Source organism: Lynx rufus, unplaced genomic scaffold (genome assembly GCF_022079265.1).
Source record: "Lynx rufus isolate CCGP_SWC_20201006 ecotype Redwood Valley unplaced genomic scaffold, mLynRuf1.p SCAF_1, whole genome shotgun sequence".
NCBI lineage: Eukaryota > Metazoa > Chordata > Mammalia > Carnivora > Felidae > Lynx > Lynx rufus.
Window position 1 is genome coordinate 188,183,009 of NW_025814823.1, and position 25,686 is coordinate 188,208,694.

At 42.5% G+C, this 25,686-nt stretch overlaps 1 long non-coding RNA gene across 1 annotated transcript in view; it reads left to right on the forward strand.

The window, feature by feature from the left end:
* LOC124520665 (uncharacterized) overlaps positions 1–13,636 on the forward strand; it is a 56,571-nt gene extending 42,935 nt beyond the window's left edge. The window contains exon 3 of the long non-coding RNA XR_006964361.1: positions 12,524–13,636. This is a non-coding gene — a long non-coding RNA (uncharacterized LOC124520665). The remainder of the gene's footprint in view (positions 1–12,523) is intronic.
* The last annotated feature ends 12,050 nt before the right edge of the window (positions 13,637–25,686 follow it).

Genomic DNA, 25,686 nt, shown 5'->3' on the forward strand with positions numbered 1-25,686 from the left:
GCCTGGGAGGAGGGCATGCTAGGTGACACAAGTCAGAAGCCACTTGTCATGCAGCTGTCTGGGATGGGGAGAGTAGCACTAGCAGGCTAGAAGTCAAGTGTCTGGGTGTGCACATATGCTGAGTGTGTCTGTTAATGTTTATGTTAGTGTTATGTTTATGTTAAGGTACAGTACAAGCATTATCTAATTTAATTTGTACGACCCCTTATTTATTAGAGACTCTGATCCCATTTTATAGAGAAAAGTAAACTCAAGTTCAAAGAGAACTAATTCACCTAAGATTGCATCACTAGTTAGTGGCATGGCTGGGATTCAAACCCAGGACTTTCTGATTCTAATGCCCATGTCCCTCCCTTTCCTACCACTCCCATGCCTCACTTCTGATGTGATCACAAACCTCAGCGTTCAAACTCATCAGAATATCAGAGCTGGATAGGCCCTTAGAAGTGACTCAGTTCAGGCCATGGCTAGTAGGTGCCAAACTATGTGCCACCCCTGATCCATTGGTGGTAGTTATTGGTGGTGGTGAATATTGTGTTGAAAAGGATTCTGAGACCGATTCCCAAGAGGGCCATGATGGATGAGTGACGTCCACCATGGCAGGGGTATGTATGGCAGAATGTAGATCTGGTCTTAGTTATCCCAGAACACTGGCCCAATCCCCTCACTTCACAAATGGAGAAACTAGGACCTCCCAAAGTGGTAGGACTTAAGTAAGATACAGGGTTAGTCAATGGCAGAACTAGGGCCAGAATTTGGGCAACCAATTCTCCCCATTGTCTTCTGAGGTCAGTCTGCTTTTTGTGCCCCCGGCCTCAGATCCCGGCAAAGGAGCTGCTTGCTGTACCTAAGCTCGGAAAAACACACTTCTGGTGGCATTCAACTTGGTGGTGAGCCTTCAGAGGTCAGGGATCTCAGGGTACCCAGTTCTATATGCACTATTGGACTAGGATTAGACTCCTGATAGGGAAAGCCATGAACTCACACAGAGCTGTTCAAAAGGGCCCACTGGGACTGAACAGACGTCACAGCCTGACCAATTCTCCCCCTAAGCTTTACCCCTCGGGGCTATTTCTCATTGGTCAACCAGCTTGTTGGAGAATGAGGGGAATTCCCAGGCATTTGAACAAAACCAATGTGTTTAGTCCATGGCACAGACTTTGAGAAAATGTTTGGCTTTATATTCTGGTTTTCTCTGCAACTGCTGATTTTTACTTCATTGTTGTCCCAGGGGGAAGTAATTTCACTACCTCCCTCCCTCCCTCCCACCAGACAGAGAAAGGGAAAGATGCCATAAAGACATTTCACAACTCAGTGCCCACTGACTAGAGCAAGAAAACAGATCATTCAATCAGAAAAAGCATTGGTTGAAGCTGAGTTAACAATGGAAGAAATTCCTATCATAGTGCCTGTGGGAGCTCGGAGGAGTCTGCTGAATGCATGCATAAATAAATCAATCAAAGGCCACCTCCTCAAAGAAGCCTTGCTTGGCAATCCTATTTAAAATACCTCACCGGGGCACCTGGGTGGCTCAGTCAGCTAGGTATCTGACTCTCGGTTTCAGCTCAGGTCATGGTCTCCCAGTTCATGAGTTTGAGCCCCGCATCAGCTACTGATAGTGCAGAGCCTGCTTGAGATTCTCTGTCTCCCTCTCTCTCTCTCTCTGTCCCTCCCCCACTCAACACACACTCTCTCTCCCTCTCAAAGATAAATAAATAAGCATTTAAAAATAAAGAAATAAAATAGCTCACTTCCTCTTTATCCCAGTCACTTTCTATCTTAAAACTCCCATTAATTTCTTTATAGCATGTATCAATATCTCTAAAATTTATTTGTTTATATTCTGCCTTTCTTCATTAGAATATAAGCCTTCCAAGGTCAGGGCCCTTGTCTACCTTATAAACCACTGTATTCTCAGTGGCCAGAACAGTGCCTGGCACATGGTAGGTATTTAATAAATATTTGTTGAAGGTCTGACTGAATAAGGAACTAAGTCCCTGAGAAGCCATGTGGTAACACATACCTTATTATTTTTTATAACAGCTCTATTGAATATAATTCAAGTACCACTTATCCATTTAAAGTATACAGGTTAGCGCTTTTTAGTATATTCATAGACCTATGTGACTATCACCAAAATCAATTTTAGAATATTTTCATCTTAGAAAGAAACCTCAACTCATTAGCAGTTACTAGCCTTTTCCCCCCAACCCCCCCTCCCCCCCCCAGACCTAGGTAACCATTAACCTGCTTTGTCTCTATGCATTTGCCTATTCTGGACATTTCATATAAATGAAGCCTTTCTATATGTGGTCCTTTGTGACTAACTTCTTTCAGTCAGCATAATGTGTTCAAGGTCCATCCAGGTTATAGCATGTATCAGTACTTTATGTATGAATGTGTGAATGTACATATGTTAAATTCCAGGATAGTTAACATACAGTGTTATATTAATTTCAGGTGTATAATACGGTGATTCAACAATTCCATATATCACTCACTGCTCATCAAGGAGCAGTGCCCTCCTTAATCCCCATCACCTATTTCATCCATCCCCCAACCCACCTCCCCACTGGTAACCATCAGTGTGTTCTCTATCTATGGTTAAGTGCTAGCATCTTGATTTGTCTCTTTATATTTCCTTTGCTCATTTTTTTGTTTGTTTCTTAAGTTCCACATATGAGTGAAATCACATGGTATTTATCTTTCTTTGATTGACTTGTTTTGCCTAGCATTATACCCTCTAGTTCTATCCATGTCGCTGCAAATGGAATACTTCATTTATTTTTATTGCCAAATAGTATTCCATTGTATAGATATACCACATTTTATTTATTCATTCTTCAGTTGATAGACATTTGAGTTGTTTCCACTTTTTGGAGATTAGGAATAGTGCCGCTATGATCTTTCACATACAAACGTTTGTGTAGACATATGTTTCCATTTCTCCTGGGTATTTACCTAGGCTTGGAATTGCTGTGTCATATGGTAACTCATGTTTTACACTTTTGAGGTATGGCCGGATTGTTTTCCGAAGCAGCTGTACTTTGTTACATTCCCATGAAGAGTGTATGAGGGTTCCAGTGTTTCCACATCCTGACTAAAACCTATTATTCTGTGTGTGTGTGTGTGTGTGTGTGTGTGTGTGTCAGCCAGGTGCCCCATATTCTGTGTCTTTTAAGTATTAAAGCCATTCTAGTGGGTATCAGTGTTATCTTGTAGTTTCACTTTGCATTTACCTGATGGCTGATGGCATTGAGCATCTTTTCTGTGCTTATTGACCATGTGCATAACCCTTTTGGAGAAATGTTTACTCAATGTCTTTGCCCATTTTTAAATTGGGTTGTCTTTTTACTGTTGAGTTCTAAGAGTCTGTTATATATTCTAGATACAACTCCCTAATCAGACATGTGATTTGCAAAAATTTTCTTCTCTTCTGTGGATTGTTTTTCACTTTCAACATGAGCTTTAAAATCAGAAAGAGTGGGTTCAAAATTTGGGTCTCCTCTTAGGCAAGTTACTTAACTTCTCTCATCTTCAATGTCCTTATTAGTAAAATAGGCATAAAAGTACTTCCCTTGCAGGCATACTGTGAAGATAAAAAGAGATGAATAGTGCAAAGTAATTGGCACATGCCTGGACACCATACATGGTAACTTCTAGCATCATTAATTATAAACTAGCATCAACAAATAAATCAGAAAAGCAACAATACACCAAACTCCCAAAGGCTTCTGGTGCAATGGTTCCCAAATTTGTTTTGGGGACACCTAGCGAATTGTGTAAATATCTCTTAGCAGAGTTAAAATACATTTGTTTTAGATAAATGTAAACCTACTCCTGCATGCTCTAAAGGAGTCAGAGGAGGGGAACAGCAGTGTGTTGGGAATAAGTAGTGGGGAAGAGAGAGGTGATAATTAGAAATCAAGCAAATCCACTTTCTGTCGGTGGCCACTGCCCAGTGAGCATCCTTAAAGGCTCCCCTCCTGCTGCTGTTTAGTCAGAGGCTCCGGAGAGCAGAAAGCGGCAGCTGCAGAAGCTCTTAAGGGGAGGCGGGGTTTTGAAACAACTCAGGAGGGTGTGAGGAGCCATTTTGAGCTGTGGGGACCATGCAGGGACTCGGTGGTAGGGCGAGGCCCATTCAGGAAGTGCTCGGGGAGCGTTGGGTTTGACACCCGCATTGCCACTGTGAAGAGGTGAATGCGGATATGAATGCGAGGCCACACGAGGTGGACAGAAGTGTTGTAGAACCAAAATGGACTGTCTCAAGAGAAGGTTCTCAAAGGCAAGGTGCCCACTTAACTGAGAAAAAGATTTTCATTGGCAGCACTCAAAAAGACACTGAAGACCATCACCTAAGAGATGTTTTTTAAACAGAATGGGAAAATCAGGGCGTCTGGGTGGCTTAGTTGGTTAAGTGTCAGACTCTTGATCTTGGCTCAGGTCATGATTTCAGGTTCCTGGGATCAAGCCCTGCATCGAGCTCTTTGGAGACCGTGTGGCGCCTGCTTGGGATTCTCTCTCTCTCCCTCTCTCTCTGCCCCTCCTCTGCACTCTCTGTCTCTGTGTCTGTCTCTCCCAAAATAAATAAATAAACTGTTTTTTGAGAGAGAGACAGAGAGAGGGCACAGGTGAGCGAGGGGCAGAGAAAGAGAAGTGGGGCTCATGGGGTTCATGTTTGACCAGAAGCAGGGCTCATGCTTACCCAAATAAATAAACTTAAAAGAAAAAAAAATAATGGGAAAATCAAATTGATTGAAATCATGACTGACCAAGGCAGTGGCAAGAAGAGGGGCTTTGCTTTTGAACTTTTGAGGACCATAACTAACTGCAAGGTTGTCGTTCAGGAGCACCATACTGTGAAAGGGGCACAAACTTTCAGTCATAAGATGAATAAATTCAGGGGGTCTAATGTGCAGCATGGTGACTTTAGTTTACAAAACTGTGTTATATATTTGAAATTGAAATTAAATGTTCTTGCCACACACACACACACACACACACACTTGGGGTGATGGATGTGGTAACCAACCTTAATGTGGTAAATATATATTTCACAGTATATATGTATATCAAATCATCACATAGTACACCTTAAACTTACACAATGTTATTTGTCAATTATATCTCAAGAAAGCTGGAAGAAAAAGAGAAATACCATACTGTGAATGGCCACAACTATGAAGTAAGGTAACCCTATATAATCAAGAGATGGCTAGTGTTTCCTTCAGCCAAAGAGCTTGAAGTAAGTGTGGGAACTTTGATGGTGGTTGTAGTGGTGATTTTTGTGTTTCTGGTTTTGTTGTTTTTTTGTTTTTTTTTTACATTTTTAAATGTTTATTTATTTTTGAGAGAGAGAGAGAACACAAACAGGAGAAGGGCAGAGAGAGAGGGAGACACAGAATTCGAAGCAGGCTCGAGGCTCTGAGCTGTCAGCACAGACCCTGATGCAGGGCTTGAACTCAAGAACCGTGAGATCATAACCTGAGCTGAAGTCAGACGCTTAACCGGCTGAGCTACCTAGGCGCCCCAGTCTGTTTTTTCTTTTTTTAAGTTTATTTATTTATTTTGAGAGAGACAGAGACAGAGCAAGTTGGGGAGTGGCAGAGAGAGAGAGAGAGAGAGACAGAGACAGAGAATCCCAAGGAGGCTCCGAACTTGCAATGCTGGGCTCGAACCCACAAAACCGTGAGATCATGTCCTGAGCCAAAACCAAGAGTTGGATGCTTAGCCGACTGAGACTCCCAGGCACCCTGACCCAGTGGTGGTTTTGATAGGCATTAGAGCTTCGGTCATGAAGGAAATTTCAGTGGCTGAGGTGGCTTTGGTAGCAGTCATGGCAGTGGTGGTGGATATGGTGGCAGTGTGGATAGCTACAACATATTTGGTAATACTGGAAGGAATTTGGGAGGTGGCAGAAGCTGAAATGATTTTGACCATTACAATTAATCATCACATTTTGGTCCCATGAAAGAAGGAAACTTTGGAAGTAAAAGCTTGGTAGAGGCCAATAGTTTGCCAAACCACAAAACCAAGGTGACTATGGTAGCTCCAGCAGCAGTAATAGCTGTGACAGTGGCAGAAGGTTTTAATTTCAGCCAAGAAGTAAACCTCAGCAGCGAAGCCAGAGAAGTGACAGGGAAGCTACAGGTTACAACAGATTTGTGAACGCAGCCAACCATCGTGGTGACAGGGCTGCTACAAAGAAGAAGACGTGTTTTAGACAATACTCATGTGCATGGGCAAAAAAAAATCAAGCGCTATTTGTGACTAAGTATAAAACAGGTTATTTTAGTCTCTGCTCTGTGGAGCATTGCAATGAAGGGTTTTAATGTAGATTTTTTTTTTTTTTGGCATCCATTGATCCAACCAATCTATTGATTGCTAAATGTAAATAGTCTGATCATGACTGAATAAATGTGTCTTATAAAAAGTCAAGCAAATCTAACAGAGATTCATAGTTTAAAAAATGAACTTCAATGTAAACCTCATAGCTTATACAAAAGTTAAATCAAAATGGGTCATAGACTTAACTGTAAAATGTAAAACCATAAAACTTTTAGAACAAAAATAGGTGAGAATTCAGTATCTAGTGTGAGACAAGGAGTTCTTAGACTTGACATAAAAAAAGTGTGATTCGTGGGGTGCCTCCTGGCTCAGTCAGTAGAGAATGTGACTCTTGATCTCAGGGTTGTGAGTTCTAGTCCCATGTTGGATGTAGAGATTATTTACAAATAAAACTTTAGGAAAAAGAAAAGCATGATTCATAATAAGAAAAACTGGCACATTAGATCTCATTAGAATATAAAACTTCTGGGGCGCCTGGGTGGCGCAGTCGGTTAAGCGTCCGACTTCAGCCAGGTCACGATCTCGCGGTCCGTGAGTTCGAGCCCCGCGTCGGGCTCTGGGCTGATGGCTCAGAGCCTGGAGCCTGTTTCCGATTCTGTGTCTCCCTCTCTCTCTGCCCCTCCCCCGTTCATGCTCTGTCTCTCTCTGTCCCAAAAATAAATAAACATTGAAAAAAAAAAAAGAATATAAAACTTCTGCTATATAAAAGCCCATGTGAAGACAATGAAAAGACAAAATACCCAGTAGAAGAAAATATTTGCAACCACGTATCTGACAAAGGACTAATACCTAAAATATAGAAGGAACTCTCAAACTCAGTAGTGAAAAAATAAGCAATCCGTCAATGAGAATAGAGGTAAAAGCCGTAAAGAAAAATCTCATCAAAAGTATATACAAGGAGACAAGTACATTTCATATTTAACATCATTAACTATTAAGAAATGCAAATTGAAATTGCTATGAGATGTCACTACACACCTATCAGAATGGCTACAATAAAAACTAGTGATGACATCAGATGCTGGTGAGGATACAGGGCATCCCGGTGACTCTTGCATTAGTGGTGGGAATGTAAATGGTATACTGACTGTGGAAAACAGTTTAGCAGATTCATAAAAATATAATAAAAACATTCAACTACCATATAACCCAGCGATAGCACTCCCAAACATTTATCCCTAAGAAATAAAACCTTTTGTTTACACAAAAAGCCAATATACAAGTGCTCATGGCAACATTATCCATAATAGACAAAAACTGGAATCAGCCTAGATGTCCTTCAATGGGGTGAACAGTCAAACAAACTGAAGTACATACCCATCATGGAATACTATGTAATAACATAAAGGAATAAATTATTGATCCATGAAACAGCCTGGACGTATTCCAGGGAATTTAGGAGAAAAAAAATCAATTCCAAAAGATTGCATACTGCATGATTCTATTTATGTAACATTTTGAAATGATAAAATTTTAGAAATGGAGGACAAATGAATGGAGGGATGAAGAGGGGAGATGAAAAGGAGATGGGTGTGGTTACAATAGGGCAACACAAGGGAACCTTGTGGTGATGGAATGCTTTGCATCTTGACTGTGGTGTGGACACAGGAATTTATACAAGTGATACACTGTATAGAGTTAATACACATACACAAAATAAGAGTACAAGTAAAACTGGGGAAATCTAAACAAAATGAGCAGATTGTGTCACCGTCAGTATCCTGATAGTGATATTATACTATAGTTTTTTTTTTAATTGTGATAAAACACATATAAAATTTACCAACTGGGGGTGCCTGGGTGGTTCAGTCAGTTAAGCATCTCACTCTTGATTTCGGCACAGGTCATGATCTCATGGTTCCTGAGTTCGAGCCCCTCGTAGGGCTCTGCACTGACAGTATGGAGTCAGCTTGGGATTCTCTCTTCCTCTCTCCCTGAGCCTCCCCTGCTCTCTCTCTCTCTCTCAAAATAAATAGGGGCACCTGGGTGGCTCAGTTAGTTGAGCGTCCAACTCTTGATTTCGGCTCAAGTCACTGTCTTGTGGTTCGTGGGTTTGAGCCCTGCATCAGGCTCTGCGCTGACAGCGTGGACCCTGCTTGGGATTCTCTCTCTCTCCCTGTCTCTCTCTGCCCCTCCCCTGCTCTCTCTTTCTCTCTCTCTCTCAAAATAAATAAATTTCAAAAACTTAAAAAAATAAATTTCTCAAAAATAAACTTAAAAAATAAATAGCTTTAAAAATTTTACTGTCTTAACCATGTTTAAGCTTACAGTTCAGTAGTGTTAAGTACATTCATTCACACTGTTATACAACCAATCCCCAGAGCGCTTTGCATCTTGCTGAACCAAAATTCTGTACCTATTAAAGAATAACACCCTATGCCTCCTCTCCCCCAGCCCCTAGCAACCACCATTCTACTTTATGTCTCTCTGAATTTGACTACTCTAGGAACCTCATATAAGTGGAATCGTATAGTATGTGTCTTTTTTGTGACTCTCTTATTTCACTTAGTATAATGCCCCCTTATTTTTAAGGCTGAATAATATTCCACTGTGTGTGGATGCCACATTTTGTTTATCCATCCATCCATCAGTGGACATTTGGATTGCTTCTACTTCTGGGCTATTGTGATTAATGTTGTTATGAACATGGGTGGTACAAATATCTCTTTAAGACCCTTTCAATAGACATCAACAGAAAGCATCAATAGATAAGTAATTGCACATGCATGATTATTCAACTACAATTGTGAAAAGTGCCATAAAGGAAAATTACAGGCATGTAACATGGCTGGCCACAGAAATAGCATTGAAGCTGGTGTCTGAAGGACAAGTAGGAGACAAAGCAAGAGGAGAAAAAAAAATGACAGAAAAGAAAAAAAACAAACAAGAGGGAAAATTCTTTTTGTGAGTTTTTCAATTTTGGGGGGTATATACCTATACTATAGTTTTGTAACATGCTACCATTGAAGTGTACAAATGATTTTTCTGTATTATTTCTTAACTGTATGCTAATCTACAGTTATCTCAATAGAAATTTGAATTTAAAAAAATCAAGCAAATTCTTCTCATCGTGTCAGCCCCTATTCCACAACCTCATGATATCTTTGCTTGATTCCAAAACCACATTCCCTCCACTTCCAGCTTCATGAAACCTTCCGGCCCAGCTCCTAGCCCACCTGAGGACTGTTCTGCCCACCTGGCTCCAATTCCAAGGGCTGTTAGCCTTCGTTTCATTTGTCTATATTTTATTTTTTCAGATAATTTCTGGAAGGTGTTTGATTTCTCCAAAGTGCTTGGCACAGGGACTTGTTATGATGACAACTCAGGAAAGCTTTGGGCTGGTTGCCAGAGCTTTTAGATCTTTGGCTGAGCCAGCCCTGCCTGCCCTTTAACCTCACCTCACAAACACCCTCACTCTGTGAGGCCACACCTGCCTTCTCCCAGTCCCTCCTGCCAAACACCTTCCCTCTGCAGGGCCTTTGCATATGTTGTTTCCACTAGCAGGAAACTTTTTCCCTCTTGTTTTAACTCCTACACATCCTTCTGAAACCAGCTTAAATGCCATTTCCTTGGCCAGTCATATTATATGCTTGTGATTTTCCTTTATGATGCTTCTCACAATTATAGTTCAATAATTATGCATATGCAATTACCTGTCTATTGATGCACTAGCCTGTAGGCTCCCTGAGGTCAGGGACTGTACTTATCATGGTATCCTCAGTGTCTAGTCCAGTGTCTGCCACATGGAAGAAGCTCCATACATATTTGGTGATTGGCATTATTCATGAGAAGTGAAATGCTTGGACTAGGAGATCTGAAGGTATGTAATACACTGGGGGAAAGAAGACAATTATTGTGGGGCACCTGGCTGGCTCAGTTGGTGGAGCATGCGACTGTTGATCTCAGGGTCATGAGTTCAATCCCTGCGTTGGGTGTAGTAATTACTTTAAAAAAGATGAAGAAGAAGAAACCAATAGTTGTACCCGAGAACTTGAGAACTGGGATGGAAAGAAGGCATACCTTTCCCTCTATTCTTCTGAGTGGTCTGAATTATTCATTATGTACATGTGTCCATTAGAAAAATGTTTTAATCAGAAAAGAAAAAGAAGAGGAAATCAGGAGGCCCGCCTATAAGGAGAGGATATTTGAATCTAGGTCCTTGCCTGAGCTCTCTCTATACCCATCCTTCCGTTCTCACTGGCGCTTGGGAGGGACTCCAGAAATAAGTGGTCCATTGCCCTAGTAGGCCAGGTTCTGCTAGTTGTCTTCATTGCCAAGCAGGAAGTTTACTCAAACGAAGACACATGGGGAGTCACTTTGTTTTTTAAGTTTATTTATTTATTTTGAGAGAGATCATGAGTGGGGAAGGGGCAGAGAGAGAGAGGGAAAGAAAATCCCAAGCAGGCTCCATGGAGCCTGATGTAGGTCTTGATCCCACAAACCTCGAGATCATGAACTGAGCTGAAATCTAGAGTCAGGCGCTTAACCTACGGAGCCACTCAGGCACCCCGGGGAGTTACTTTTGATTCTGATGTTTCCTTATGCTCACACATGCCATAATAACCTGCTCCTCCCGAGACACTGTTCTTCCTAGTTTGTCATGGGTCCTCGTCAATATCAGGTCGTCTGGAGTCCCAAACCTTCAGTCCTTTTAAAAACACTGACCTTTAGAAAGAAAGGAAGGGAGGAAGGGAAGGAGGAAGAAGAAAAGGAAGGATGGAAGGAAGGACAGAATGAAGAAAGGAAGGAAGCAAGGAATGGAGAAAGGGAGAAAGGAATGGAAAAAGGGAGGGAGGGAGGGAGGAAGGAGGAAGGGAAGAAGAAAGAGAGAAAGAAGACCTTTTTCTCCCCGTTCTGATTCTGAGATGCTGTCAAAGCAAAGGGCATGGTGGGCCTTGCCCTTATTGTCAGGACAAATTTGTTTCTATTGATTCTGTCCTTTTCAGCTTCCCCATGTGGCCACCTGCCCAAAGGCCCTGCACCAGCCTCCGCAGGGAATTCAGGGCCAGGCCTAACAAGTCTGTATCCTAGCTACCTTGGAAAACGGGAAAGGACCTTGATGAGAAAGGAGCTAGAAATAGCAGGGGAGTGTTCTGTGAGGGAGCAGGCACACAGGAGCAGAGGACACAGCTGCCTCTGAATCTCAGCTGGAGAATGTTTGTTGGAAAAAGCTAGAGCCTTATTAGAATAGGTTTTAGACTGAGATGACAGAAAGAGAGATTGATTCAGGAAAGGAAACAAATGTGTGGTGGACCCTCTGCTGGGTATAATGCATCATGGTAGGCTGTTTCATGTATACTAGGTCATCTCATCTTCATAAGATTCTTGAGGGCAGCAATTATTAACCTATGCAGCAGATGGGAGAACTGGGGCCCAGAGAGGCAAGTAATGCAACTAGGATGCAATCTCAAGGCTGCTCCCAAAGCCTTTTCTCTCCCAGCGTACCTTGCACCTCTGAGGGCTGGTACTCTGGCCACGTTGCTGGGATACTCAGATCAGCCCTGTGGGGTCAGGCATTAGCTCTGGTCTCCAGCAGATGAATTGTGGGTGTGGTGGCTCCAGAGGCCGTTAATGAACCATCAATCAGTCAACCACCAGAACATGAATTAATCAAGAGTTTCAGCTTGGGAGTTTTACTGCTTAGGTTTGAATCTGGGCTTTGCCACAGACTAATTTGGTGTATTTCAGCCATTTAGACATTTAAGTGACCACTTAGTCTTTCCATACCTTCGTTTGTTCATCTATGAAGTGGGCATCAGGGTGTTGTAAGGATTCATATATACGAAGTGCTCACTACAGAGCTTGGTACATGGTAGGAGACCTGTAAAGGTCAGTTCTTATTTACTGAGTGCCTACTGCATGCTAGGCTAGGGATAGTGTTTGAAGGTGAGCAAAACAAGGCCTGGTCCCTGCTTTCTTTGGTCTCATGCAAGGGGAAACAAGTAAATAATCACACAAATAAACAGAAAGAGCTGTGTGTGATGTACATAGTTCATATGATCAGGCAGTAAGTTGCCATCCGAAAGATGAATGGATGGAAACAAAGAGGCAAGGAGGAGGGCACAGGGCTCCGGGGTAAGTGAAAGGCATGTACCTGGGCTGAGAAGATACTAGATTGCCTGACTTTTTGAAACCCTTTTGTTAGAATCCTCTGAGCCTGTGTGCTTTTGTCTAGTACTCTGCGGACAAAGTCTCATCCTGAAAGCTGATCATTGGACCAAAGCCTTCACAAAGACCATCAGTGGTCCTCCCAAGTAAAGATTCTTCTGGGGCAGACTGATTAGTACTGGATCCAAGGCAAGTGAGAAGTTAAAAGGTAGGTTTTGGGTTAAGACTGAACTAGGTCTAGGTCTTTAACTTTTGGTAGGTTTCAGGTCATCTGTGGAAACTTTTCAATACATCCCAGGGCCACACTCCAGGAAGTCCCAAGTTGGTGACTTTAGGGGAGGTCTAGAAATCTCCATTTTCTCATGCTTAGCCAGGAATGAAAACTCTAGTACTGGCTGAATCCTGGCTCCATCACCGACCCTCTGGGTGGCTCTGGGCAATTTATTTAACCTCTCTGAGACGCAGTTTCTTCAATGAAAATAATACTATCTATCTATAAGGCTATTATGAAGATGAAATGATATTAATACAAGAGTCCTTGGCATATAAACATTCCAAATATGGTAATTATTTTTATTAGCATTTTTGGCTAACAGTGGAATATTCTTTTGGTAAGATTGGCAGTGAGAATGATCTATTATGGGTGTCCTGACCCTTTGTTGGCTGGCAATGATTCTTATACTGGCTGCCAGGCGGATCAAACATAATCTCAAATTAAGTTCTTGTCCTTCCCTTCTCCATTTCTCTTCTTTGAATTTACTGATTTTAAGTGAACCTAACAGCACTTTGGCCTTAGGGGAATGTCAGGGTAAGAGTGAATTTATTCCTTCTACAAATCTTTATTGAGGACTACCGACTGTCGGAGACTGTTCTAAGTGCAGGGGTGGGGGCAATACATAAAAAAGAAAAATTAAGGTCCTTGTATAATTATCAAATTGCTTTTCAAAAGGGAAATATCAAATTGCAGAGGTTTGAGTGCTTGAAAGAATGCTCATCTCACCTCACCTTGACTCATTTTTGGTATTATCTTTTTTTAAATCTCTACAAGATTGCTGGGAATTTTGGCTCTATCACTTACCAGCTATGATGTGAACTTGAGCAAACTAACCACATGTTTTTTTTTCTTTTTTAAAGTTTATTTATTTTGAGAGAGAGTGGGAGGGGAAGGGCAGAGAGAGAATCCCAAGCAGGCTCTGCATTATCAGTGCAAAGCCCCATGCGGGGCTCACAAACCGTGAGATCATGACCTGAGCTGCAGTCGGATGCTTAACCGACTGAGTCACCCAGGTGCCCCAAACTAGTCCACAGTTCTAAGCTATAGAGTCTGACAGACCAGGTTTGGGGTCGTAGGGCTCAACCATTAGCAACTGTGTGACCTTGAGCAAGTCACTTCACTTCTTTTAGCCTCTGTTTTCCCCTTTGTAGGATGATTAAGATGGACCTCGTAGGTTGCTATGAGGACTGAGTGATACCATGTCTGCAAAGCTCCTAGCAAGTAAGAGTCAGTATAGTCACAAAGCCCAACATGACTGAAAGACTTGATTATTATGGTCTCCCCTTATCCTGTAGCTTCAAAATGCCAGCTTCCCTAATCCCCCACCCTGCAAATCTACAACTTAGGGGTTTGAATTTCGACTTGGAGAAGGTTAATGCTGAGAAGGTTTCCCCTCAGTTTTAGAAGTCAGGCGTGATCTCCAGGAGGGCTGTGCTACTGAAAGCTGAAAGCTGGGAGGTGACCAAGTCAGAAATGAATTGTAACTCACCCGTGGGAAACTTGGTTCTAAATCCCCTATCAGGTGGAAAATTGGTGGAGTAGAGCGATGACCCCCCTCGCAGCATCTGGGCTCCCACTGTGTGGAAGGTGTAGATCAAGCTGTGGATGAGAAGGAGTCAAGCAGCCCAACTACAGCCTGGTCCTCACTGGATGTGGGGCACCAGGGCCTTCCCAGCGGGCTCAATTTGGTCTCCGGAGCTTGCTGACATTTTCCATTGAAAGAGAACACGAGGGGAGCCTGGGTGGCGCAGTCGGTTAAGCGTCCGACTTCAGCCAGGTCACGATCTCGCGGTCCGGGAGTTCGAGCCCCGTGTCGGGCTCTGGGCTGATGGCTCAGAGCCTGGAGCCTGTTTCCGATTCTGTGTCTCCCTCTCTCTCTGCCCCTCCCCCATTCATGCTCTGTCTCTCTCTGTCCCAAAAATAAATAAACGTTGAAAAAAAAAATAAAAAAATAAAAAAAAAATGAAAGAACACGAGAAGGGCTGGCTACATAGAAATCCTCTTCCATATTCATGCAGGATGAAGGCACATGTTTTGATTTCCTTTTAAACACCCATGTCACTTCAACTGTAATTATCTTTTCCCAAATTCAAGTACAGACTGGGGCGGAGTTGAAAGGGAGAGGGTATGAATGTATAATAGAATTCTAAAAACAAAAACAAAAACACCTCATCAAATTTATAGCCAAATGCAAACTTCAGTCACTTCCTGGGACTATTATGGGCAGGCACAACTGATGGAGAACAGGCTTTTGAGTTTATTGTATGTGAGTTCAAATCCTACAGTCCCCACTTATTAGCCGGTGGCTCTCAGAGCCTTGGTCTCCTTATCTTTTTTTTAATGTTTATTTATTTATTTTGAGGGGGGAGGGCAGGGGGAGAGAGAGAATCCCAAGCAGGTTCAGTGCTGTTAGCATGGAGCCCGTCGTGGGTCTCGATCTCACCAACCATGGGGCTCCATCTCACTAACCACGACATCATCACCTGAGTGGAAATCAAGAGTCTTTGATTTTGTGGCGCCTGACTGAGCCACCCAGGTGCCCCATCACTCACTTTATCTTTTAAATGGGGATGATAATGGAACCGACCTCATGGGTTTTACAGAACTGAAAAAGCTAAAGCATATATTAGCTCAGTGCCTTTAAAATAATAAGCTCTTAAGAAATGCCAGCTACTTTTATTACTGAGGGGGCAATGTACTGTTTGATGCAGTTGAAATGTTCAGTGTTGTTGGTATTACAAAGTCCCTCTCTTGTGGAATGATATTAGTACATAGTAATAGTGGGTTTGGTGACCTTACCTGGTAAAACGAAGGGTTGGCATCCCTAAATTTGCCCTTCAGGAGTGAAATGTAAATAACAATACCTTCCAGACAATATTGTTGTAAGAATTAAAGGAGAGAGACACGGGAGGTGCCCTACACAGGTGGCCTGAGCTGGAATTCCATGTTCTACCTGTAGCAGCTCTGTCTTACAGAAACATAATGTTGAGCCACATACAGAACTGAAAAATTTCTGATAGCCATATTAGAAACATCAAAAGACATAGGTGAAATTAATTCTAAAAGTGTTTTACAATTTTTCCCACTAAGTCTTTAAGATCCGGGATGCATTTTATACTTACAGCACATCTCAATCTGGAGCAGGTGTATTTAATGTGTTCAATAACCACAAGAGGCTGGGGGCCCACCCTGTTGGGCATAATAGTTCTGGAGAGTATTGGAAGCAAAGCTATAGAGAGACACTGAATCCAATTCCTCCCTTCCCTTCCCAAGTCTGAATCTTTTAGAAATGCAAAATCAAGCTATGAAAAACATCTTTCAAATTCATTTCCTCTCTTTGGGATGTCTTTTTTTCAAGTACTCAGTTCCTTGGCTGACACAAAGGAAGGTATTGGGCTCTGGGTGAGCCTGGATGTGGGATGTAGATTTTTTTCTTTTTGTCTGTGACCAGCAGTTCTAGTAGGAGAGTACTTTCTAATTTTGGAATAATAGAAACCACTTATTAAGTATCCAGTACAGTGCTAAGTGATTTCCGTGTATTGCTTTATTTGATCCTCACAAAGACACTGTGAAATAGGTGCTATTACGCTGTTTTTACAGATGGAAAATAGAAGCTCAGAGAAGTTAAGTAACTTGCCTAAAGTCACACAGCAGGGAAATGACAGGGACACTGGATCTCATTGAATTTGAACTCAGGGTCTATATTGATGAGCTTTTATGCTATTCTTTATCATTAGCAAATTGCAGAGTTAGGACTCAAATTCATCTCTGACTCCCTAGTTGATTCATACTACCACTCTGAAGCCACAAGTTTCTCAATTTAAAAGGGAATGATAGTAGTCACTTTGCAGGGTAATCCGGAGTATCAAATGAGCTAATTTACTTGCAAATCTGTACTGGAAATGGAAGTTCTTTGTCTCACTATCAGAGCTCTAGTTTTGGCCTTTCACTAGAGAGGTTCACGATCTGGTTATCACAAATTTTTGGATCCTTTAGTGACGGTGTCAGGAAGTGTGACTCCAGTGCTTGGCACAAAAGGCCAAGAAGTTAGAAAATCTGGGATGAGCCCGTGGGCCTTGCACGTCCCTGTGTGATGGAGTGCAGTGAGCACTGGGCCAGGAGTCAGGACACTTCTGTTCTAGTGGGGGCGTCTCTCGCAAGACTAGGAAACTTTGGGCAGGTCCTTTCTCTGTAAACAATGAGAACAAGACCAGAGGGGATCTGAATTCCTTCCCAGCTCTGACCCTTCCCTCCGCAGAGAAGAGGACCTCGCAGTGCGCGCGCCCGCCCCCCGCCGCTTCACGCGCGCGCGCGCGCGCGCACACACACACACACACACACACGCACGCAGAGTTTAAAGGCCCAGCGCATGAGCCACGTGACTACAAATGCACGCGGCGCTCTATTCCCCAGTGGGCGGAAAACGCAGGGGTGGCCTTATTATGAATGAATATCGAGCAAAACCCACAGAATTGAGGCTTCAGAGAGAAGTCACTATGGTGACCAAAGCAGAGAAAACGAGTGTGGGCTCCGAGAGCCCCCCAAGGTCTTCTGCCTTTCATTCCAGAACTCTGCCGGGCTCCCGGCACCGCGGGCTCTGCTGCGTTAGATGCCTCAAGGTCAAGGGAACAAAGAGAGAACGACAACTAAATTGGCTTGTCTATTCCCGTCTTCGTCAGCAACCACGGACCAGGGTGGGAGTGGGCTAAGCCTGCAAGGAATTCGGATTTGGATACAGGGGCCAAAAACTCCTACAGAAGGGGGTCACCTCTGAAGGTTCACTGCCTGGTGGAGTGGGGAGGGGTCAGGAGCTATGCCACCTCCAATTCAGTGCACCCAACACCCAGGTCTCCGCTTCCCGAGGAGAATTCCTTATGAATCATTTAGAGTCCCTGAAAAACTCTTCTGGGACTTGCTTCTCGCCTTCACCCAGCACGCACACCAAAGTAAAATATGTTGTGTGTTGTGACCCAACGGAGAAGGGCAGGCTGCTGAAGCCTCTGGGATCTAGGATGCGGACTCTCTTATCCCTCCTCCCCATTAGCTCCTGGGCAACCCACTCAGGCCTGCTGCTCTGCACACCCTGTCCAGAGATTCCGTGTTTGGAATCCTCCTATTGGGAGGATGGCTCAGGTCATCCTGGGTGGCCCAGGTCCTGATTCCCCAGTTGGTGAGTTTCAGCCCACCTAAGGCTCTGTGCTGACATCTGGGAGCCTGGAACCTGCTTCAGATTCTGTGCCAGTCTCTCTCTCTGCCCCTCCCCCGCTTGCTCTCTCTCTCTCTCCCTCTCTCTAAAAAATAAATAAATAAACATTAAAACAAACAAAAAAAGGAATCCTCCTATTAAAAGGCTACCCTAGCCTTTTTTTAAAAAAATTCACTTAGTTATATATTTATTTGCTGAAGTAAGGATTTAAACATTTCTTAAATACATGTGCATTATAGAAAAACGAGAAAATTAGGATAACTGGGACATGCAGATGAGCAAAAAGAAAAGAAAACCCACATTGATTCTACCCCCTGGAAATAACTATTCACTTGCCTAGTCATTTGTTTATGAATTCTACAAATGTTTTTTGAAAGCCTGCCATGTGCCAGGCACTGTGCTACACATGTGAGAGATGCAGTGATGAACAAGACAGACATCACAAGGGTCTTTTTTTTTTCCCTAGGTATAGCTAGACACGCATTCCTTCCTAAACCATGTGAGCTGTTTTTAAAACAAACAAATACAAATAAAACAGAGTAGGAATTTGGCATAAGAATGTACCAAAGCAGTTTAGACCTGTATTTGCATATGTAGTCAGAGCACTGGCTGGGGGTAAACACTGGAATAGCCCTAAAATAAATGCTAACACTAGTGCCTGGTCCCTGGCTTCTGGCTCAGAATTTACTTCAGATGAACCAAATGACTTCCATGCTCCCACCCAGGCCTCCAGACCTCTGGGAGGGATAATAAGAACTGTTACCACCTATAGACATGATCCAATTTAATGTAACCTTCACAGCAGCTATTTGAGGTAGAGATGATGATGATCATTCCTGTATTACAAACGAGGAAACTGAAACAGAGGTAAATAATGATGACAGAGGAGTAATTCTATCAAAATGATCTGGGGGTTGTGGTTTCTCAAGATTGGCCCTCGTATCACATGTACCTCTTTAGCTGACGTTTCCACCTATTTTTCAGAAATCTTCACATAAGGTCAGGAGCTCCTTGTAATCAATGAGCAAATAGGTATTGATCTCTGATGCCTATTTTTATTTTTTATTCTTTTTTATTTTTTTAGTGATCTCTGCACCCAATGTGGGGCTCAAACTCACAACCCCAAGATCAAGAGTTGCATGCTCTTCTGACTGAGCCATCCAGGCACCCCATCCGATACCTAGATGTGCCTCAGTTTCCTAATCTGTAATGGTGATAATTATGGAATGTACCTAATTAGGATATAATATGGTTTAAGTGATTTCATGCCGGATAAGAAGTAAGCACATGATAGAGACTAAATACCATTACTTGGATAAGCACTAGTCTAAGGAAGCTATAAAATGAAATCTTTTTAAGAGTCTCATAATCTAAGGGGCACCTGGGTGGCTCAGTCTGTTAAGTGTCTGACTTCAGCCCTGGTCATGATCTTGTGGCTTGTGGGTTTGAGCCCCACGCTGGGCTCTCTGTTGATAGCTCAGAGCCTAGAGCCTGCTTCAGAATTCAGATTCCCTCTCTCTCTCTCTCTCTCTCTCTCTCTCTCTCCCCCCCTCCCCCGCTCATGCTCTCTCTCTCTCTGTCAAAAAATAAACATTTAAAAAAAAATTTTTTTTTTTCAACGTTTATTTATTTTTGGGACAGAGAGAGACAGAGCATGAACGGGGGACGGGCAGAGAGAGAGGGAGACACAGAATCGGAAACAGGCTCCAGGCTCCGAGCCATCAGCCCAGAGCCTGACGCGGGGCTCGAACTCACGGACCGCGAGATCGTGACCTGGCTGAAGTCGGACGCTCAACCGACTGCGCCACCCAGGCGCCCCTAAAAAAATTTTTTTAATAAACATTGAAAAAAAGAGAGTCTCATAATCTAAGACCTGCTACCTTTAAAATGATAGAAGAACCCAACTGAGAGAAATAATCAAATATATAAATGTTCTTAGAATTTTTTTTGAGAGGGTGGATACAATCAAGGTAGAATCTAAGGTCAGGTTTAACTTGTGGGCTTGCAACTAGAAGGCTGGACAAAAAAATGCACACTGATATGCCTTTTATCCAAAAATCCTGTCCTGGAGGATGGTGAAGGAAATAGAAGAAATAGCCAAGAGATCAACGTTGCCAAGAGCACATCTTTGGAGACTCAGAGACCTGGTGCCCATCCTAATCCCATTTTCCAGCTTTAGAAGTTTTCTTTGACCTCTCCGAGGCTCCCTTTCCTTCTGGGTTGTTGCAAGGATCAGCATTCATTTCTGCAAGACACCCAGCATGAATCCTGGCCAACTATCACCATTTGCCCAGGACTGTCCCACTTTTAAGCTGAATGTCCTACATTCCAGAAAACCCTTTGGTCCAGGCAAACCAAGATGGTCAACATAGAACCATTCCCTCTAAAGCAGTGTCCTTGAAGTGCAATTTTAAGGAACTATGTTGACATGGCAGCTGTTGAAAATATACAAAGAAGGGAGGGGGAGCATGTGAAAAAACACCCAAGACTGTAGAGGAAGATGTCTCAGGACAGTACCCACCTTTGATGTACTTATCGTCCCCAGGCTTACCTGGCTGCTGTCTACACCTGGCACATAGGAGGTACTCACAGATCAATGATGGCTCTCCTTATAGGGATTGTTCTCAATATTAGGATTGACCTTTGTAATATGATGTCCTCTTCCACCTGCTTATCTGAGGTGTGCATCTGTTACTAAGGGGCTGGTGGTATGGGATGTACAGCATCTACATAGAACAAGAGGCTTTAACACAGTCTGTGGATGAGTATGTGGGGTGGGGGAAGATTTAGGGAAATATCTCAAATATTTTTCATTTTAATTTTTTTAAATCTTAAAATTTTTTTTTAATGTTTATTTATTTTTTGAGAGAGAGAGAGACAGAGACAGAGACAGAGAGAGAAAGAGTGCCAGCAGGGGAGGGACAGAGGGAGAGGGAGACACAGAATCTGAAGCAGGCTCCAGGCTCGGAGCTGTCAGCACAGAGCCTGATGCGGGGCTTGAATTCACAAACCGTGAGATCATGACCTGAGCTGAAGTCAGACACTTAACCAACCGAGCCACCCGGGCACCTGTCATTTTTAAAAATCTTTAAATTGTGTGGTAATCAGCTCCCAATGATCCTTGCCTCTTGATACTCATGCTCTTGCATAATCTTCTCTCTTAGTGTTTGGGCTTGACCTACTGACTCGCTTCTTTTTTTTTTTTTTTTTAACACTTATTCATTTTTGGAGACACAGAGTGAGAGGGGGTGGGGCAGAGAGAGGGTGGGGAGACACAGAATCTGAAGCAGGCTCCAGACCCTGAGCTGTCAGCACGGAGCCCGACACGGGGCTCAAACCCATGAACCACAAGATCATGATCTGAGCCAAAGTTGGATGCTTAACCCACTGAGTCACCCAAGCACCCCTTGACCTACTGACTTGCTTCTGAATAGACCATAGCACAAGTGATGAGATGCCTATTCTGAGATTAGGCTATAAATGACTGTAACTTCTCTATTGCTTGCTCCATTTTTCTCTGATGAAGCAAACTGTAAATCATGAACTGTCCTATGAACAGGCCCATGTGACAAAGAGGTGAAGGCAGCCTCTAGCCAGCAGCAATGAAGGAATTGACTCCTGCCAAGAATCATGTTAGTGAGCTTGGAAGTAGGCCCTTCCCTAATCTAGCTTTCAGGTGAGATTGCAGCCCCTGTTGGCATCTTGGTTACGTTTTAAGAGAGACCCTAAACAAAGGATCCAACTAAGCTATGCCTGAATTTCTGCCCAGAGGCACTGTGATAAAATACATGTATGATGTTTAAGACACTAGCAGTAATAGATAACTAATATAAATCTATATACCGAAAAGCACACATAAGTGCATGGCTTGATGAACTTTTATAAACTGAACATTCCTGTGAAACAAGTAGGTAGATGAAGAAACAGAAAATTATCGGAATCCTAGAAAACCCTACTCATATTAGCTTGTAGTAGTCATTAGCTGAACTGTCCTGTTCCCCTTCCCTGGTCAAAAATAACCTCTATCCTGACTTCTGAGAGCATACATTTGCTTTGCTTGTTTTGGTACCTTATGTGAATGGAGTCATAAATTTGTAAAATATATTTTTTTGAGCAGATTCTCAGAGAGATCCCTTGATACATTTAGAACCACTGAGATGCATGGAGAGAGAGCCAATGATTGACATGTTTGTCAGTAGTTATCAATCACTGTCTTGATCTGAGAGTAGGTGATTTGATTTTAGAAGAGAAATATTGGTTACTGGACAGAAACTGTTCTAGAACAGGAGGAGCAATTCATTCAGTGACCATGGTTTTGCAGCCATGTGCAGTGAGTTAGTTCCTTTTGTGGTGGGTCTCTGCTCCCCATGCTATTTTTTGTCTATAATTTGATTTCCTGAGAAACCAAGCCCAGAAAAAAATAACCACAATTAGCCATATTTAAAACTCTCCATGAACCAACACCCCAGTGTTTGGGGTTTTATTTAGTCTTTCACAAGGTTGGTTAGTGGGAGTCAGAGCCCCTAGAATATGATTAACACCAGATGTAATAAGACTGAATATCTAAGGGCACCTGGCTGGCTCAGTTGGAAGAGCATCCAACTCTTAATCTTGGGGTTGTAAATTTGAGTCCCACATTGTGTACAGAGATTACTAAAGAAAATAAATAATAGTTTTAAAAAAAGACTGAATTTCTAGATCTAGTTGCTAACAATAATGGCAGTGTGCTTACTATGATTTAGGTTCTATGTTAAACACTTTACATATATCACTTAAAAACAAGCACACCCTTATGTAGTTATTATTTAGATATTTTGTAAATGAGGAAACAGAGATTAATCAACTAGCCTAAGATCATGCTCAGATCATATAGCTAGTCAGAGGCCAACTGGGGAGTCACATACAGTTTCATACACTTCCACTTTGAGTTTTTAGCTACTGAACTGTAGTACCCCACAGAGCTCAAGATCAAAGTCTTCTTGTGACAGTGAAGATCCACTTGAGTAGTCAGCTATATTTCTTATCCCTGCCATTTATCTGTCCATCCATTCAGTGATCTGTTTAATCACCATTTATCTACCTGCCATGGTCTGAATGTTTGTGTCCCTCCAAAATTCATATGTTGAAATCCTAAACCCTCATGTTGATGGTATTAACAGACGGGGGTCTTTGGAAGGTGATTAGGTCATGAGGGTGGGGCCCTCATGAATGAGATAAATGCCCTTGTAAAAGAGGCCCAAGAGAGCTCCCTTGTCCCTTCCTACCATGCTAGTATATCAGAAGTCTGCAACCTGGAAGAGGGCTATCACCCAAACCATGGTGGCACCCTGATCTTGTACTTCCAGTCTCCAGAACTGTAGGAAATACATTTCTGTTGTTTGTAAGCCACCCAGTCTGTGGCATTTTGTTCTAGAAGACTGAATGGATTAAGACATCATCCAACCTTTCAACCATCCATCCAACCCTCATCCATTCATCTAACCATCCATCTAATCTCAGATACCATGTGGCTATCCATTCCATAAATACCAAGGGCTTCTTCTATGCTGATTCTATGCCAGGAAGAGGCTGAATGCAGGGTTGACTAGGATACAACAGCTTAGGGTCCCAATAGACTTGAAACTCCCTGAGGGTAGAATCTCTTGTTTTTATATCTTCAGTACATAAAATATGATTTGGCTCTGTATTCCTTTCCAATCTTATTTCACCAGGCTATGTTCTTGCTCATTCCTCTTCAACAACACTGGTCTCTTTCTGTTTCTGGAATGAACTAAGCCCCCTTTGGCCTAAGGACTTCAGCAATTGCTGAAGTCATACAACAGTCAATAACTGGCTCTGTCTTATCCTTTGCATTTTAGCTAAAATGTCTTATCACCAGAGGGACTTTTTCTGACCACCTTATCTAAAGAAGACACTCTCTGCCCCTCTGCTAGAAATGATTGCTTATCACTCATCCTGTTTTTTTTTTATGGCATTTCTCACAATCTGTAATCATCTTGTTTACTCATTGCTTATTTTCTAACTCCCTAATTAGAAAAATAAGCCCCAAGAGGCCAGGCATTAAGTTTCTTATGTTCTTTCTACATGCCTTCAGCCTGGTAAGCCCAGTAACTGGCACATAGTAGGTCTTCAATATTTATTTGTTGAATAAATGGTTGAAAGATGCATGATTAGATCTTCCCAGTATTAACAAGCTTGAGGAGTACTACAAAACAAACCTGAAAGATAGAGGAGGAACAGAGAGGGCCTCGACAGAAAAGCAGAAGGGGTTACGCTTGATGTGAACATAGAGACCCAGTAGAGGCTCTTGGGTTGCAGGATGAAAACAGTGATTTAGAGGGAGGACTTGGTATGCGGCAGTCTGCCATAAATGCTTAATTTAAGCGATTCACTGCAGCATCTTGCGATGAATTACTGTAAGAGTTAATCAGGTCCTAGGACCTGAGCTGTATTTTTTTCCTTCTGAGAGGTTATACAGTGTGGGAACTCAGCATGGATCTAGGAGTTTTATAGAATTATATGTAATAATTAATTGACTATAGTGAATTATAGACCAAGTGATCATGGTGAAAACCCTGTAAGGTGGGATCCATGTCTGTTTACTGCAGGCATCTGGCCTGCAGGAGATAAATTATTTGTTCAATGAATGAGTGGAATAGTCATGCACCTTGGCAGAGGTGTGTTAGATTGGATCTGCTGTTAGGCGTGTGACCTCTGAGATCTTTAACCTGGCTAAGGGTCAGTTTTCTCATCTGGAAAAGAGGGAGAGGATTTAATTCACAGGTTTTTAAATGAGAGCTTATAGGAAAAATCTCTGACACAGACTGGACAGTCAGTAATTTCATTTCCTTCTGCTACTTTGGAGATGCTAAACCTGCCCTGACTAGGATTTCCTATTGGCTTTTCCCAAGAGCCCCGTGACTTGAAATAGTTAGAACATATGGTGATATTTAGTTTTTTCCATTTTTGGTCCTTTTCAATGTAAAATTGGAATTTTGTCTCTGAAATTTACTAGCTGAGTGACCTCTTTGTGCTTCAATTTATCTCTAAAATGGGTGTAATAGTACCTACTTCATAGAAGTAGCATAAGGATTAAATGAGATGCTATACTAAGGGTTTGTACTAGGGCCTGGTACACAGGTGCTCAATAATTGTTAGCTATGATTATTTAGAATTTCATTTTTTTACTCTCCTTAATACTGTCAACTTTTCTCTCCTCCCTCTGTTGGCAATCGCAGTGCCTACAACCTCTTCTGGAGAATAGGCTGATTCTGAGGTGCAATCTGAAATAAATGGCTTCAGTAGATTCTTCTAGACATAACAAATGAAGAGACTTAAAACGGGAAGAGCGTTAAGGTGGGAGCATTAGGACACTGAAAAGAGTTTTTGAGCCTGTGGCAGAGAGCCCAGGAAAGAAAAAGGTTTAAGCAAGGAACCAGGTGCGTCCACTTTCCAGTGAATTTGGAGACAGCAAACAATGTTCACATGTAAGCCCCTAAATGCCTCAGGACTGCTCTTTGGAACATTCATCAGCTGAACACAGTATGCATGGTGTCCCTCCTCTTTTCATTAGCATTTTCCTACTTTGAAAAAAGTAGGTGCATTGTTCCTAGAAAGTGGAGAGAAGTCAAGGAAAACACTCCTGTGTGTGGGCTGGAGTGTCTGTCACGGGGTTATGGAGAATGTCTTGCACATCATTCTATCTCCAACACCTAGCACGGTTCCTACCCTAGTAGGAGCTCAAAACATG